This window comes from Salmo trutta, chromosome 19, assembly GCF_901001165.1.
Source record: "Salmo trutta chromosome 19, fSalTru1.1, whole genome shotgun sequence".
Taxonomy (NCBI): Eukaryota; Metazoa; Chordata; class Actinopteri; order Salmoniformes; family Salmonidae; genus Salmo; species Salmo trutta.
The window spans coordinates 10,832,980-10,846,224 of NC_042975.1; positions in this window are offsets into that span (position 1 = coordinate 10,832,980).

Consider the following 13,245-nt stretch of genomic DNA (forward strand, 5'->3'; position numbering starts at 1 on the left):
TTGCAACTCATTTCATATATGTTTTCATGGAAAACAAGGACATTTCTAAGTGACCCCAAACTTTTGAACGGTGGTGTATGTATCATTGAGTTAATAAAGCCGCATACTAACACGGTCTCTTTTTGTTTTCTTGAGTAAGGCAGCTACAAAAGGTAGGTGTTTCAGCCTAGCTCAGTGCTTTCTGTGGTGGTGGGGCAAGCTGAACAGAAAATACGAAGCGTTGCACCGTGATTGGCTCAGTGTTCTGTCACTCATGGGGACACTACGTCAACGCCAAGTCTAAGGGTAGACCTTGAAAATTCTAGCCTCTTGGGTGCTACCATAGAGTTACATTAGAAGTGCCCATCCAAGAAGGCTCAAGGTCATTGGCCACAGATAAAATTCTGTCAAATCACGTTATATGTACAGTAGCTTTGATTGGACTGATCATGTCAACATCATACTTTCAAAATCTTAGCTAGCAGTCATGCTCATGAATCAAGTCGACACTCTACTGGCAAATCCTTTTTAATCCTTGTCATATGAAGAGAAATAAGGAAGAGAAATTATAGATAAAACGTATAGGTGCTCATCAGCAATTGGACATAAACATTAGACAACAAGTTGGAAATTGCAAATTCAACAATGAATGGTTTGGAAGGAATCAGTGGCTAACTACAAGCATTGCAAAGCAATCATTAGCCTTCTATTCAGTGGAGGGGCTGTGTGGTCGCAAGTCTAAGATTCAGGGTCTCTTTTCCTAGTTTAAAATTATAAACATTCAACATTGGCCATGCTGTCAATGAAGCGGGATTTGTGCCGCGCTCACAACAACTTAACTCGGAACTGCAAAATCTGAATTTTGTGAGATCAAGACAACTGGGAACTCGGGAAAAATGAGCTATGACAGGGAAAATACATGTGTAACTTTCATCCAACTCAGAATTGTAAATCGAGAACTTGGGCTTCTTTCTAGAGCAGGGGTGGGCAATTCCAGTCCTCGAGGGCCTGGCTGGTGTCAACGTTTTGCCCCAGCCCCAGCTAACACACCTGACTACAATAATAACCTAATCATGATCTTCAATTTAGAATGCAATTTGATTAATCAGCTGTGTTTGCTAGGGATGGAGAAAAAGTGTGAAACCAATCAGGCCCCCGAGGACTGGAGTTGCCCACCCCTGTTCTAGAGCTACGACCTGAAGATCACTGACATCATCATTACCTTTTTTTCCTGAGTTCCCAGTTGTCTTGAAAGTACCATAAATCCAGAGAATGCCAGACTTTGATAACAAAGTTTGATGACAAAATTTGCCCATGAAGGAACGCCGCACCACCTTCCTGTTCAAGTGAGCACAAAAAGGTGTGTCCAAACATGTCTTGTATGCTACTACATAAATGATGTAATATGCCAGGGAGCTATGTATACTGTAGCTAAGCTAAGAAATTGTAAGTTGTGCAGTGAGCTGTTAGTAGCCCATGTGCTTCACCCTAATAATTTGGTCTTTTTTCACCTCTTAATTTCACCTACTGTTCTGACTTGATGGTGCACATGTAGCCTATAACCTGTTTTTGAGAAATGTAATTATCAAATATTGTAAGAGCTTTCACTGTCTGCTTATATGCCCCTTTCATTTATCCTACGGTTCTGACTTGGTGTACAGGGAGAACAGTAAGAACGGCCCATATTCTGAATTCTGTCGCTGTACATTTCAAAAGTGCTGAACAACTAGTTATATTGACTAAGTCCGTTGTAGCTCGCTCAATGTCTTAATCGAAACTACGGATTGCCTCTTATCGTCTGCTTATGCCATAGTTTGTACATCTCAATTGTCAGTAGAAACCACATTTGTTAAAGCAAGCCAGCCATGCGGGCCTCCCGAGAGGTGCAGTGGTCGAAGGCACTGCATCGTAGTGCTAGCTGTGCCACTAGAGATCCTGGTTCGAGTCCAGGCTCTGTCGCAGCCGGCCGCGACCGGGAGACCCATGGGGCGGTGCACAATAGGCCCAGCTTCATCCAGGTTAGGGGTGGGTTTGGCCGGCAGGGATGTTCTTGTCCCATCACGCACTAGCGACTCCTGTGGCGGGCCGGGCGCATGCACGCTAACATGGTCGCCAGGTGTATGGTGTTTCCCCCGACACATTGGTGCGACTGGCTTCCGGGATAAGTGGGCATTGTGTCAAGAAGCAGTGTTGCTTGGCTGGGTTGTTTTTCGGAGGACGCACGGCTCTCGACCTTTGCCTCTCCAGAGTCCATACGGGAGTTGCAGCAAGGCGACAAGACTAACTCCCAATTGGATACCACGAAATTGGGTAGAAAAAGGGGTACATTTCAAAAAAAAGAAAAAAGCAAGCAAGCCATATCAGCTATGTTTTAAAAAAGGCAGCAAATGTGGCTGAATGAACTGTTTCGCTGCCAGACAAGGCTCCGCTGATAGCCAGGTGTAGCAGTGTGTAACGATCGTCTGAAAGAGGGGACCAAGATGCAGCGTGGTAAGTGGTCATAATTTATTATAAATGACGAAACACTTAAACAAAGAAACAAAAACGAAAGCCAACAGTTCTGTCAGGTGAAAAACACAAGACAGAAAACAACTACCCACAAAACCCCAAAGGAAAACAGGCTGCCTAAGTATGGCTCCCAATCAGCGACAACGATGTACAGCTGTCCCTGATTGAGAGCCATACAAGGCCAAAACAAAGAAATACAAAACATAGAAAAAGGGACATTGAATGCCCACCCTAGTCACACCCTGGCCTAACCAAAATAGAGAATAAAACCCTCTCTATGGCCAGGGCGTGACACAGTGATATAGTGCAATTAATGTATTGTTTAGTGTTGCGGCTTTGCTGGCATGCATCCTACATTTTTTTTTTTTTTGCCCAACCAAGATTTACATGCTAAAATTGCCACTGCTCACTTCACTCATACAGCAGCTGTAGAACCCAAAGCTTTGTAAGTCTTTGTTTCTTTTGACCAATCACGTCAGATTTTTTTCAGAGCTGTTCTGATTGGTCAAAAAACCAACGAGTGAAAAGAAAATCAGAATTGGGCTGCCTGTCTAAACGCAGCCACACAGACCACCATGGCATGTGTACAAAACATTAGGAATACATTCCTAATATTAGGTTGCACTGCCTTTTCCCCCTCAGAACAGCCTCGACTCGTCAGGGCATGGACTTTAACAGTTAGTTGGCGTTCAAAATTGCACGTAAAAAACGATTGGGCACAGTAGCCTGGTCGTTCTTCTACAGCTTGCCTGCCAATACATGTTTCTCCCAATACATGTTTGAACAACCGCGCCCACCAATTTGATCATGCCAAAATACATTTGATTGAAAACTAAGGGTGTGATAGTAATTTGCCTCCATTGTGTCAGAGTGCGCTCTGGGTCATTCCTAAATTCAGAGTGTTGTCAGATTGTCTGTTAGTAAATTCAGAGTGCACACTGCACTTTACTGACACTGGACAAGGAGTAGGGTTGATCTGAACGTTCCTCACATCGGCAGTCAAGCACCCAAGCTAACTGGCTGAAATTTCAGAAACAAATGTGAGAATACCTCACTCTGGCCATTTTACTCGCCCTAGTAGAGCTTTTTTTTAGCCTATTTTCATGATATCTAGAGTGTTATTGACTAACTTCTTCTTTGATGATGTTGAATGGCGGTTGGCATCCAATAAATGTTGCATTACCGCCACCAACTAGACTGGAGTATCCTGTCGGGCTGTATCACAGCCTGGTACGGCAACTGCACCACCCCCAGTCGCAAGGCTCTACAAAGGGTGGTGTGGTCTGCACAACGCATCACCAGGGGCAAACTACCTGCCCTCCATGACACCTATGGCACTCTGTCACAGGAAGGCCAAAAAGATCATCAAGGACAACAACCACCCGAGCCAGTGCCTGTTCACACCGCTATCATCCAGAAGGCGAGGTCAGTACAGGTGCATCAAAGCTGGGACCGAGAGACTGGAAAACAGATTCTATCTCAAGGCCATCAGACTGCTAAACAGCAATCACTAACTCAGAGAGGCTGCTGCCTACATTGAGACACAATCACTAGTTACAGCCTCTTACATCTAGATGTTCCGCTAGCGGAACACCGCTCCGATATCCAATGATAGGGCGTGGCATGAATGACAAATTCCTCGAAAATCCGAAAACTTCAATTTTTCAAACATATGACTATTTTACACCATTTTAAAGACAAGACTCTCCTTTATCTAACCACACTGTCCGATTTCAAAAAGGCTTTACAATGAAAGCAAAACATTAGATTATGTCAGGAAAGTACCCAGCCAGAAATAATCAGACACCCATTTTTCAAGCTAGCATGTAATGTCACAAAAACCAAAACCACAGCTAAATGCAGCACTAACCTTTGATGATCTTCATCAGATGACACTCCTAGGACATTATGTTATACAATACATGCATGTTTTGTTCAATCAAGTTCATATTTATATCAAAAACCAGCTTTTTACATTAGCATGTGACGTTCAGAACTAGCATTCCCACCGAACACTTCCGGTGAATTTACTAAATTACTCACAATAAACGTTCACAAAAAACATACCAATTATTTTAAGAATTATAGATACAGAACTCCTTTATGCAATCGCGGTGTCCGATTTTAAAATAGCTTTTCGGTGAAAGCACATTTTGCTATATTCTGAGTAGATAGCCCGGCCATCACAGGCTAGCTATTTTGACACCCACCAAGTTTGGTACTCACCAAACTCAGATTTACTATAATAAAAATTGGATTACCTTTGCTGTTCTTCGTCAGAATGCACTCCCAGGACTTCTACTTCAACAACAAATGTTGGTTTGGTTCCAAATAATCCATAGTTATAGCCAAATAGCGGCATTTTGTTCATGCGTTCAAGACAAGGGTAACGAAGGGTGACGCGCCGGCGCATATCGTGACAAAAAATTTCAAAATATTCCATTACCGTACTTTGAAGCATGTCAAACGCTGTTTGAAATCAATTTCTATACAATTTTTCTCGTAAAATAGCGATAATATTCCGACCGGGAGACGTCGTTATCGTTCAAATACTGAAAATGTAAAATGGACTCTTCACGTGCATGCGCGCGCCCGTCTCATTGTTCTCAGATCGACCACTATCCAAATGCGCTACTGTTTTTCAGCCAGGGACTGCAGAGTCATCATTCAATGTTCTGGCGCCTTCTGAGAGCCTATGGGAGCCTTAGAAAGTGTCACGTTACAGCAGAGATCCTCTGTTTTCAATAAAGAGGCTAAAGAAGGCCAAGAAATGGTCAGAGAGGGCACTTCCTGTTTGGAATCTTCTCAGGTTTTGGCCTGCCATATGAGTTCTATTATACTCACAGACACCATTCAAACAGTTTTAGAAACGTTAGGGTGTTTTCTATCCAAATCAAACAATTATATGCATATTCTAGTTTCTGGGCAGGAGTAATAACCAGATTAAATCGGGTAAGTTTTTTATCCGGCCGTGAAAATACTGCCCCCTATCCATAACAGGTTAAGCAATGCCACTTTAAATCATGCCCCTTTAATAATGTTTACATATCTTACATTACTCATATCATATGTATATACTGTATTTTATACCATATATTGCACCTTGCCTATGCCGCTCGGCCATCGCTCATCCATTGCTCATCCATTTATTTATATGTACATATTCTCATTCACCCTTTAGATTTGTGTGTATTAGGTAGTTGTTGGGAAATTGTTAGATACCGTAATTTCCGGACTATTGAGCGCACCTGAATATAAGCCGCACCCACTGAATTTAAAAAAAAATATTATTTTGAACATAAATAAGCCGCACATGTCTATAAGCCACAGGTGCCTACCGGTACATTGAAACAAATGAACTTTACACAGGCTTTAACGAAACACGGCTTGTAACAAAAATAAATAGGCTTTAACGAAACATGGCTTGTAACAAAAATAAATAGGCTTTAACGAAACACGGCTTGTAACAAAAATAAATAGGCTCTAACGAAACACGGCTTGTAACAAAAATAAATAGGCTTTAACGAAACACGGCTTGTAACAAAAAATGTAAAATTAGCAGTAAGCTTTAGTTGTCTTTTTGCACTGAGTCAATTCCTCACACTGCTGTTTCCAACGTTTTATCATCGACTCATTAAGACCAAGCTACCGTGCAGCAGCTCTATTTCCTTTTCCAACAGCCAGATCAATCGCCTTCAACTTGAAAGCTGCATCATATGCATTTCTCCGTGTCTTTGCCATGATGAGGGTGACAAAATGACTACCGTAATCAGAATGATGGGAAGTTTGAGAGCGCTCGATTTAATCTAAACAGTAAACAAAAAAGTTATTTGACCTTAACCCGTTCGGCAATTTCATTGGTCTAATGAAAGCTTCATGCCGCCAAAAAACTGAGCACGTCACAGAATGTGTTTTTTTGGGAGAAAAAACATTTGAAAGCGGGAAAAATCCATATATTAGCCGCGTCATTGTTTAAGCCGCGAGGTTCAAAGCATGGGAAAAAAGTTGCGGCTTATAGTCCGGAAATTACGGTAACTTGTTAGATATTACTGCACTGTCGGAACTAGAAGCACAAGCATTTCGCTACACTTGCATTAACATCTGCTAACCATGTGTATGTGACCAATAAAATTTGATTTGATTTGAGTATAACTCCCTCATACTTTGCTTGAAAAAGGAAACTAAATCAACAAATACCCTACCATCTAACCCTACACTCATTAAAAACTCACCACCCTACTCCACTATTTAAACCTATCACGTCCCACCTCAGGCCAACACCACCACTCAACACACCTTGTAACTCTTCTGACGTCAAATCTTGTACACCCAAATACTTCTCTGCAGCTGCCACCACAACCTCTATTTTCTGCGACTTACATTCCATCCCTGCAGTACAGCTAATAACCATGCTATAAACACACAAAAAACAGGAATCCTCTCAGGATCCCTCCCCCTTGACCCATCTTCTTCAACTTTCTTCACTGCCTCAGCATACGACCCCCTCCACTCTACTCTAACCCTGGTAACCTCAACCTGAACAGACACTGACTCTTCTGTTTCACCACTCACGCCACCCTGTCTGCGTCGCACCAGACAACGAGCATCACAAACAGAGGGAATATTTCTCTTCAGTTGGTCCACTTACAAATTTACCGCTACCCCAGTAATCACTCCTTTCAATGGCACCCTTTTCTTGAGAGCGAAACAAGTCATATCTCTTGTCCAAATTTTACTGACTAACTGTGCTGCTGGCAACCATTTGGTTTTTTTTGCCTATGTTTACTGACAGTGTTCATGTTCAGCGGGTGTTGCGCGTTCGTAAGTTCATGTATTCTGCGCTCTGTCACACTCCGACAATAGAGATATGCTAACTTAAAACAGCTGTTCAAGTTCAGCATTGCTAATTAGCTAGCAAAGCAATTCACATTTCTTGCTCACTAACCAAATGAAGAAATTGGCATCTCTAGCTGTAGCCACCAAAAAACTATATGGGGGGGTCACTCACCCACTCCTCCAATGACATGACATCCTCCCAACAGCTAGCTAGCCAATGTTAGGCTCTCTGTTTTTTAGCTTGCTAAATAAATACACTGAACAAAAATATAAAAAAACATAACATGTAAAGTGTTGGTCCCATGTTTCATGAGCTGAAATAAAAGATCCCAGAAAAAGCTTTTCTCTCAAATATGTTTGCATCCCTGTTTGTGAGCATTTCTTCTTTGCCAAGATAATCCATCCACCTGACAGATGTGGCATATCAAGAAGCTGATTAAACAGCATGAGCATTAGACAGGTGCACCTTGTGCTGGGGACAATTAAAGGCCACTCTAATGTGCAGTTTTGTCACACAACACAATGTTACAGATGTCTCAAGTGTGCAAATTGAATACTGACTGCAGGAATGTCCACAAGAGCCGTTGCCAGAGAATTAAATATTTTCGCTACCATAAGCCAACGTTTAGAGAATTTGGCAGTAGGTCCAACCGGCCTGACAACCGCATACCATGTGTATGTCGTCGTGTGGGCGAGTGGTGTGCAGATGTCAAAATTATGAACAGAGTTTATGGTATGGGAAGGCATAAACTACAGACAACAAACCCAATTGTATTTTATCTATGACAATTTGAATGCACAGAGATACCGTGACGAGATCCTGAGGCCCATTGTCGTGCCAGTCATCCGCCACCATCACCTCATGTTTCAGCATGATAATGCACGGCCCCATGTTGCAAGGATCTGTACACAATTCCTGGAAATATCACAGTTCTTCCATGGCCTGCATACTCACCAGACAGGTCACTCATTAAGCATTTTTGGGATACTCTGGATAAATGTTCCCGCCAATATCCAGAAACTTCGCACAGCCATTGAAGAGGAGTGGGACAACATTCCACAGGCTACAATCAACATCCTAATCAACTCTATGCGACTGAGATGTGTCACGCTGCATGAGGTAAATGGTGGTCACACCAGATACTGACTGGTTTTCTGATCCACGCACCTACCTTTAAGGTATCTGAGACCAACAGATGCATATCTGTATTCCAAGTCTGGAACTCCATGGATTAGGGCCTACTAAATGTATTTCAATTGACTGATTTCCTTATATGAATTGTAACTCAGTAAAATGTTGCTTTTATATTTTTGTTCCGTATAGTTGCATAAATACATACACTAGCCTATTAGCCACATTATGACTGACTTGTGATCATTTCCCTTGCTAGATGGATTGTATTGACCTTCCCAGCTTTAGTTACATTCGTCTGTTTTTGTCCAAAATCTTGAGTCATTGAAACTAAAACAGTGTATTCCGACTGGGTGGAGGCAGCAAACAATGTACAAGGCCACCTGATAGCAATATTTGTTGGACTACCAAGATATGTATTGGTGAATTATATTAATCATGCATTGAACTGCATCCATCTATTCTGCCATCTATTCTTACTGCACATCATGGAATTTTGAGTCAAATAGAACCTATTTTTAAAACCTTGTATGAAGTTGGCTTTGTAGAATAATCTGGGAATTTGATATTAGACTACCTAGGATTGTATTTGATTCATAGCTACCATGTTGTTGTCGTGTTGTGTTGCTACCATGCTATGTTGGTGTCTTAGGTCTCTCTTGTCGTGATGTGTGTTTTGTCCTATATTTTTTATCCCAGCCCTCGTCCCCGCAGGATGCCTTTTGGTAGACCGTCATTGTAAATAAGAATTTGTTCTTAACTGACTTGCCTAGTAAAATAAAGGTTAAATAAAATATTAAATAAATAGCTGCTAAGTAGTTTAAACGCTGTCAGTTCTACTTCAAAAGCAGTGTTTCCTGTCTGCTTTAGAACAGTGTGACCCCCCCCCCCCCCCCCCCCCCCCCCCCCGTGGGTGTGCGCATGCTCCTGCCTCTCCCAAGCCATTACTCCATCTTAATGAGCCATCCACATGCCCATGACACACCCGTCAACCCTAATCAAATTGTTTGCATGGAGACCTGCGTCTGCCTCATCTCTCTCCTACACCCTGAACCCACCTCCTTGGTGCACCACCCCGCTTACTTCCCTCAAACAACAGCTGTAGAACCCGATGCTTTGTAAGGCTTTGTTTCTATTGTCCAATCACATCGGATCTTTTTCAGAGCTGTTCTGATTGGTCAAAATACCAATTTGTGAAAAAGATCAGAATTGGCCTACCTGTCTAAACGCAGCCAAACAGACAACCTTGGCATGTGTACAAAACATTAGCAATACCTTCCTAATATTGAGCTGCGCCCCCTTTTTCATTCAGAACAGCCTAGACTCGTTGGGGCATGGACTCTACAAGGGTGTCGAAAGTGTTCCACAGGGATGCTGGCTGATGTTACTCCAATGCTTCCCACAGTTGTGTCAAGTTGGCTGGATGTCCTTTTGGTGGTAGACTATTCTTGATACACACAGGAAACTGTTGAGCTTGAAAAACCCAGCAGCGTTGCAGTTCTTGATACACTCAAACCGGTGCGCCTGGCACCTACTACCATACCCCGTTCAAAGGCACTTAAATCTTTTGTTTTGCCCATTCACCTCCTGAATGTCACACATACACAATCCATGGCTTCGTCTTCTTCTTTTATGATATAATGGCGTCCCGCAAACTAACATTAAAGGTGCATGCCGCCACCTACTGTGCTGGAGTGTGTTGTCAATCACAGTTTACAACATTTCGAAATCCTAACTCAGTACTTCTGAGAAAATAAAAAGAGCCCTAATAACTTCTAATCGATCATTCCCCTTCCCCCAAATCCCTTCCAAACCCCATCTAACCTCAATGACCCTACACTTCAATCTTTCCCTCTCTTTAACATACTTACAACAATATAATAACACATGCTCTACTGTTTCATCGACCATGCACTCCAGACTGAAACCACTCACATGCTTGCCAACCAGAGGTAATGACGAGTCCAATGTACAATGTCCTAAGTGCAATCGAGCAAACACCACCTCTTCCTTCCTAATCTGACCCTTGAATCTTGGTCCACCGACCTTTCTTTGGAGGGCATATAAAATGCCGGCCGTTGTGCTCAGAGTCCCATCGCTTCTGCTACACATGATCAAAATGGTTCCGATCTTACATTTGTCTTCACCTCTACCCAGTGGAACATTAATTATATCTCGTTTCAAAGCTCTTTTAGCTAACTGGTCTACAATTTCATTCCCTTCCACACCTGAATGTGCTGGGACCCAGCAGAATCTCACTACTACACACATTCTCTCAATTCTCCATAATAACATTAATATCTCCAATAGTAGATCACACCTATTAGATTTACCAGATGATAAACTATTCAATACAGACAGAGAATAATTCTAACAGGTTGTATGTCCTCCACACTGGAGGGCAACTATTATCGGCAACAGTTCAACTGAGTATACTGACAGTTCATCTGTTAGTCTTCTTCATATCTGCACATCACATTCAGGAACGTACATTTACATTTTACATTTAAGTCATTTAGCAGACGCTCTTATCCAGACCGACTTACAAATTGGTGCATTCACCTATAATATCCAGTAGAACAACCACTTTACAATAGTGCATCTAAATCTTTTAAAGGGGGGGGGGGTTAGAAGGATTACTTTATCCTATCCCAGGTATTCCTTAAAGAGGTGGGGTTTCAGGTGTCTCCGGAAGGTGGTGATTGACTCCGGTGTCCTGGCATCGTGAGAGAGCTTGTTCCACCATTGGGGTGCCAGAGCGGCGAACAGTTTTGACTGGGCTGAGCGGGAACTGTGCTTCCTCAGAGGTAGGGAGGCGAGCAGGCCAGAGGTGGATGAACGCAGTGCCCTTGTTTGGGTGTAGGGCCTGATCAGAGCCTGAAGGTACGGAGGTGCCGTTCCCCTCACAGCTCTGTAGGCAAGCACCATGGTCTTGTAGCGGATGCGAGCTTCAACTGGAAGCCAGTGGAGAGAGCGGAGGAGCGGGGTGACGTGAGAGAACTTGGGAAGGTTGAACACCAGACGGGCTGCGGCGTTCTGGATGAGTTGTAGGGGTTTGATGGCACAGGCAGGGAGCCCAGCCAACAGCGAGTTGCAGTAATCCAGACGGGAGATGACAAGTGCCTGGATTAGGACCTGCGCCGCTTCCTGTGTGAGGCAGGGTCGTACTCTGCGAATGTTGTAGAGCATGAACCTACAGGATCGGGTCACCGCCTTGATGTTAGTGGAGAACGAAAGGGTGTTGTCCAGGATCACGCCAAGGTTCTTAGCACTCTGGGAGGAGGACACAAGGGAGTTGTCAACCGTGATGGCGAGATCATGGAACGGGCAGTCCTTCCCCGGGAGGAAGAGCAGCTCTGTCTTGCCGAGGTTCAGCTTGAGGTGGTGATCCGTCATCCACACTGATATGTCTGCCAGACATGCAGAGATGCGATTCGCCACCTGGTTGTCAGAAGGGGGAAAGGAGAAGATTAATTGTGTGTCGTCTGCATAGCAATGATAGGAGAGACCGTGTGAGGATATGACAGAGCCAAGTGACTTGGTGTATAGCGAGAATAGGAGAGGGCCTAGAACAGAGCCCTGGGGGACACCAGTGGTGAGAGCACGTGGTGCGGAGACAGATTCTCGCCACGCCACCTGGTAGGAGCGACCTGTCAGGTAGGACGCAATCCAAGCGTGGGCCGCGCCGGAGATGCCCAGCTCGGAGAGGGTGGAGAGGAGGATCTGATGGTTCACAGTATCAAAGGCAGCAGATAGGTCTAGAAGGATGAGAGCAGAGGAGAGAGAGTTGCCTTTAGCAGTGCGGAGAGCCTCCGTGACACAGAGAAGAGCAGTCTCAGTTGAATGCCCAGTCTTGAAACCTGACTGATTAGGATCAAGAAGGTCGTTCTGAGAGAGATAGCAGGAGAGCTGGCCAAGGACGGCACGTTCAAGAGTTTTGGAGAGAAAAGAAAGAAGGGATACTGGTCTGTAGTTGTTGACATCGGAGGGATCGAGTGTAGGTTTTTTCAGAAGGGGTGCAACTCTCGCTCTCTTGAAGACGGAAGGGACGTAGCCAGCGGTCAAGGATGAGTTGATGAGCGAGGTGAGAAGGTCTCCGGAAATGGTCTGGAGAAGAGAGGAGGGGATAGGGTCAAGTGGGCAGGTTTTTGGGCGGCCGGCCGTCACAAGACGCGAGATTTCATCTGGAGAGAGAGGGGAGAAAGAAGTCAAAGCACAGGGTAGGGCAGTGTGAGCAGGACCAGCGGTGTCGCTTGACTTAGCAAACGAGGATCGGATGTCGTCAACCTTCTTTTCAAAATGGTTGACGAAGTCATCCGCAGTGAGGGAGGGGGGGGGGGAGGGGGAGGAGGATTCAGGAGGGAGGAGAAGGTAGCAAAAAGCTTCCTAGGGTTAGAGGCAGATGCTTGGAATTTAGAGTGGTAGAAAGTGGCTTTAGCAGCAGATACAGAAGAGGAAAATGTAGAGAGGAGGGAGTGAAAGGATGCGAGGTCCGCAGGGAGGCGAGTTTTCCTCCATTTCCGCTCGGCTGCCCGGAGCCCTGCTCCTGTGTGCCCACTATCTGGGTCCTTGGATCCATCTGTGAAAAGTGGTTAAAAAAAGCATTGTCAACCAGTTTCCTTATCACTGACTTCTGGCCAATCTTTCCCTTTTCTCCACCAAGATTAGATCCAATCCATGTCTTAGTTTTCTCAAGGGTTAAAAATCCTTCTTTAACCTGTCTCCTCCCCTTCATCTTCACTAATTGAAGTGGATATAACAAGTGACATCAATAAGAGCTTTCACCTTGC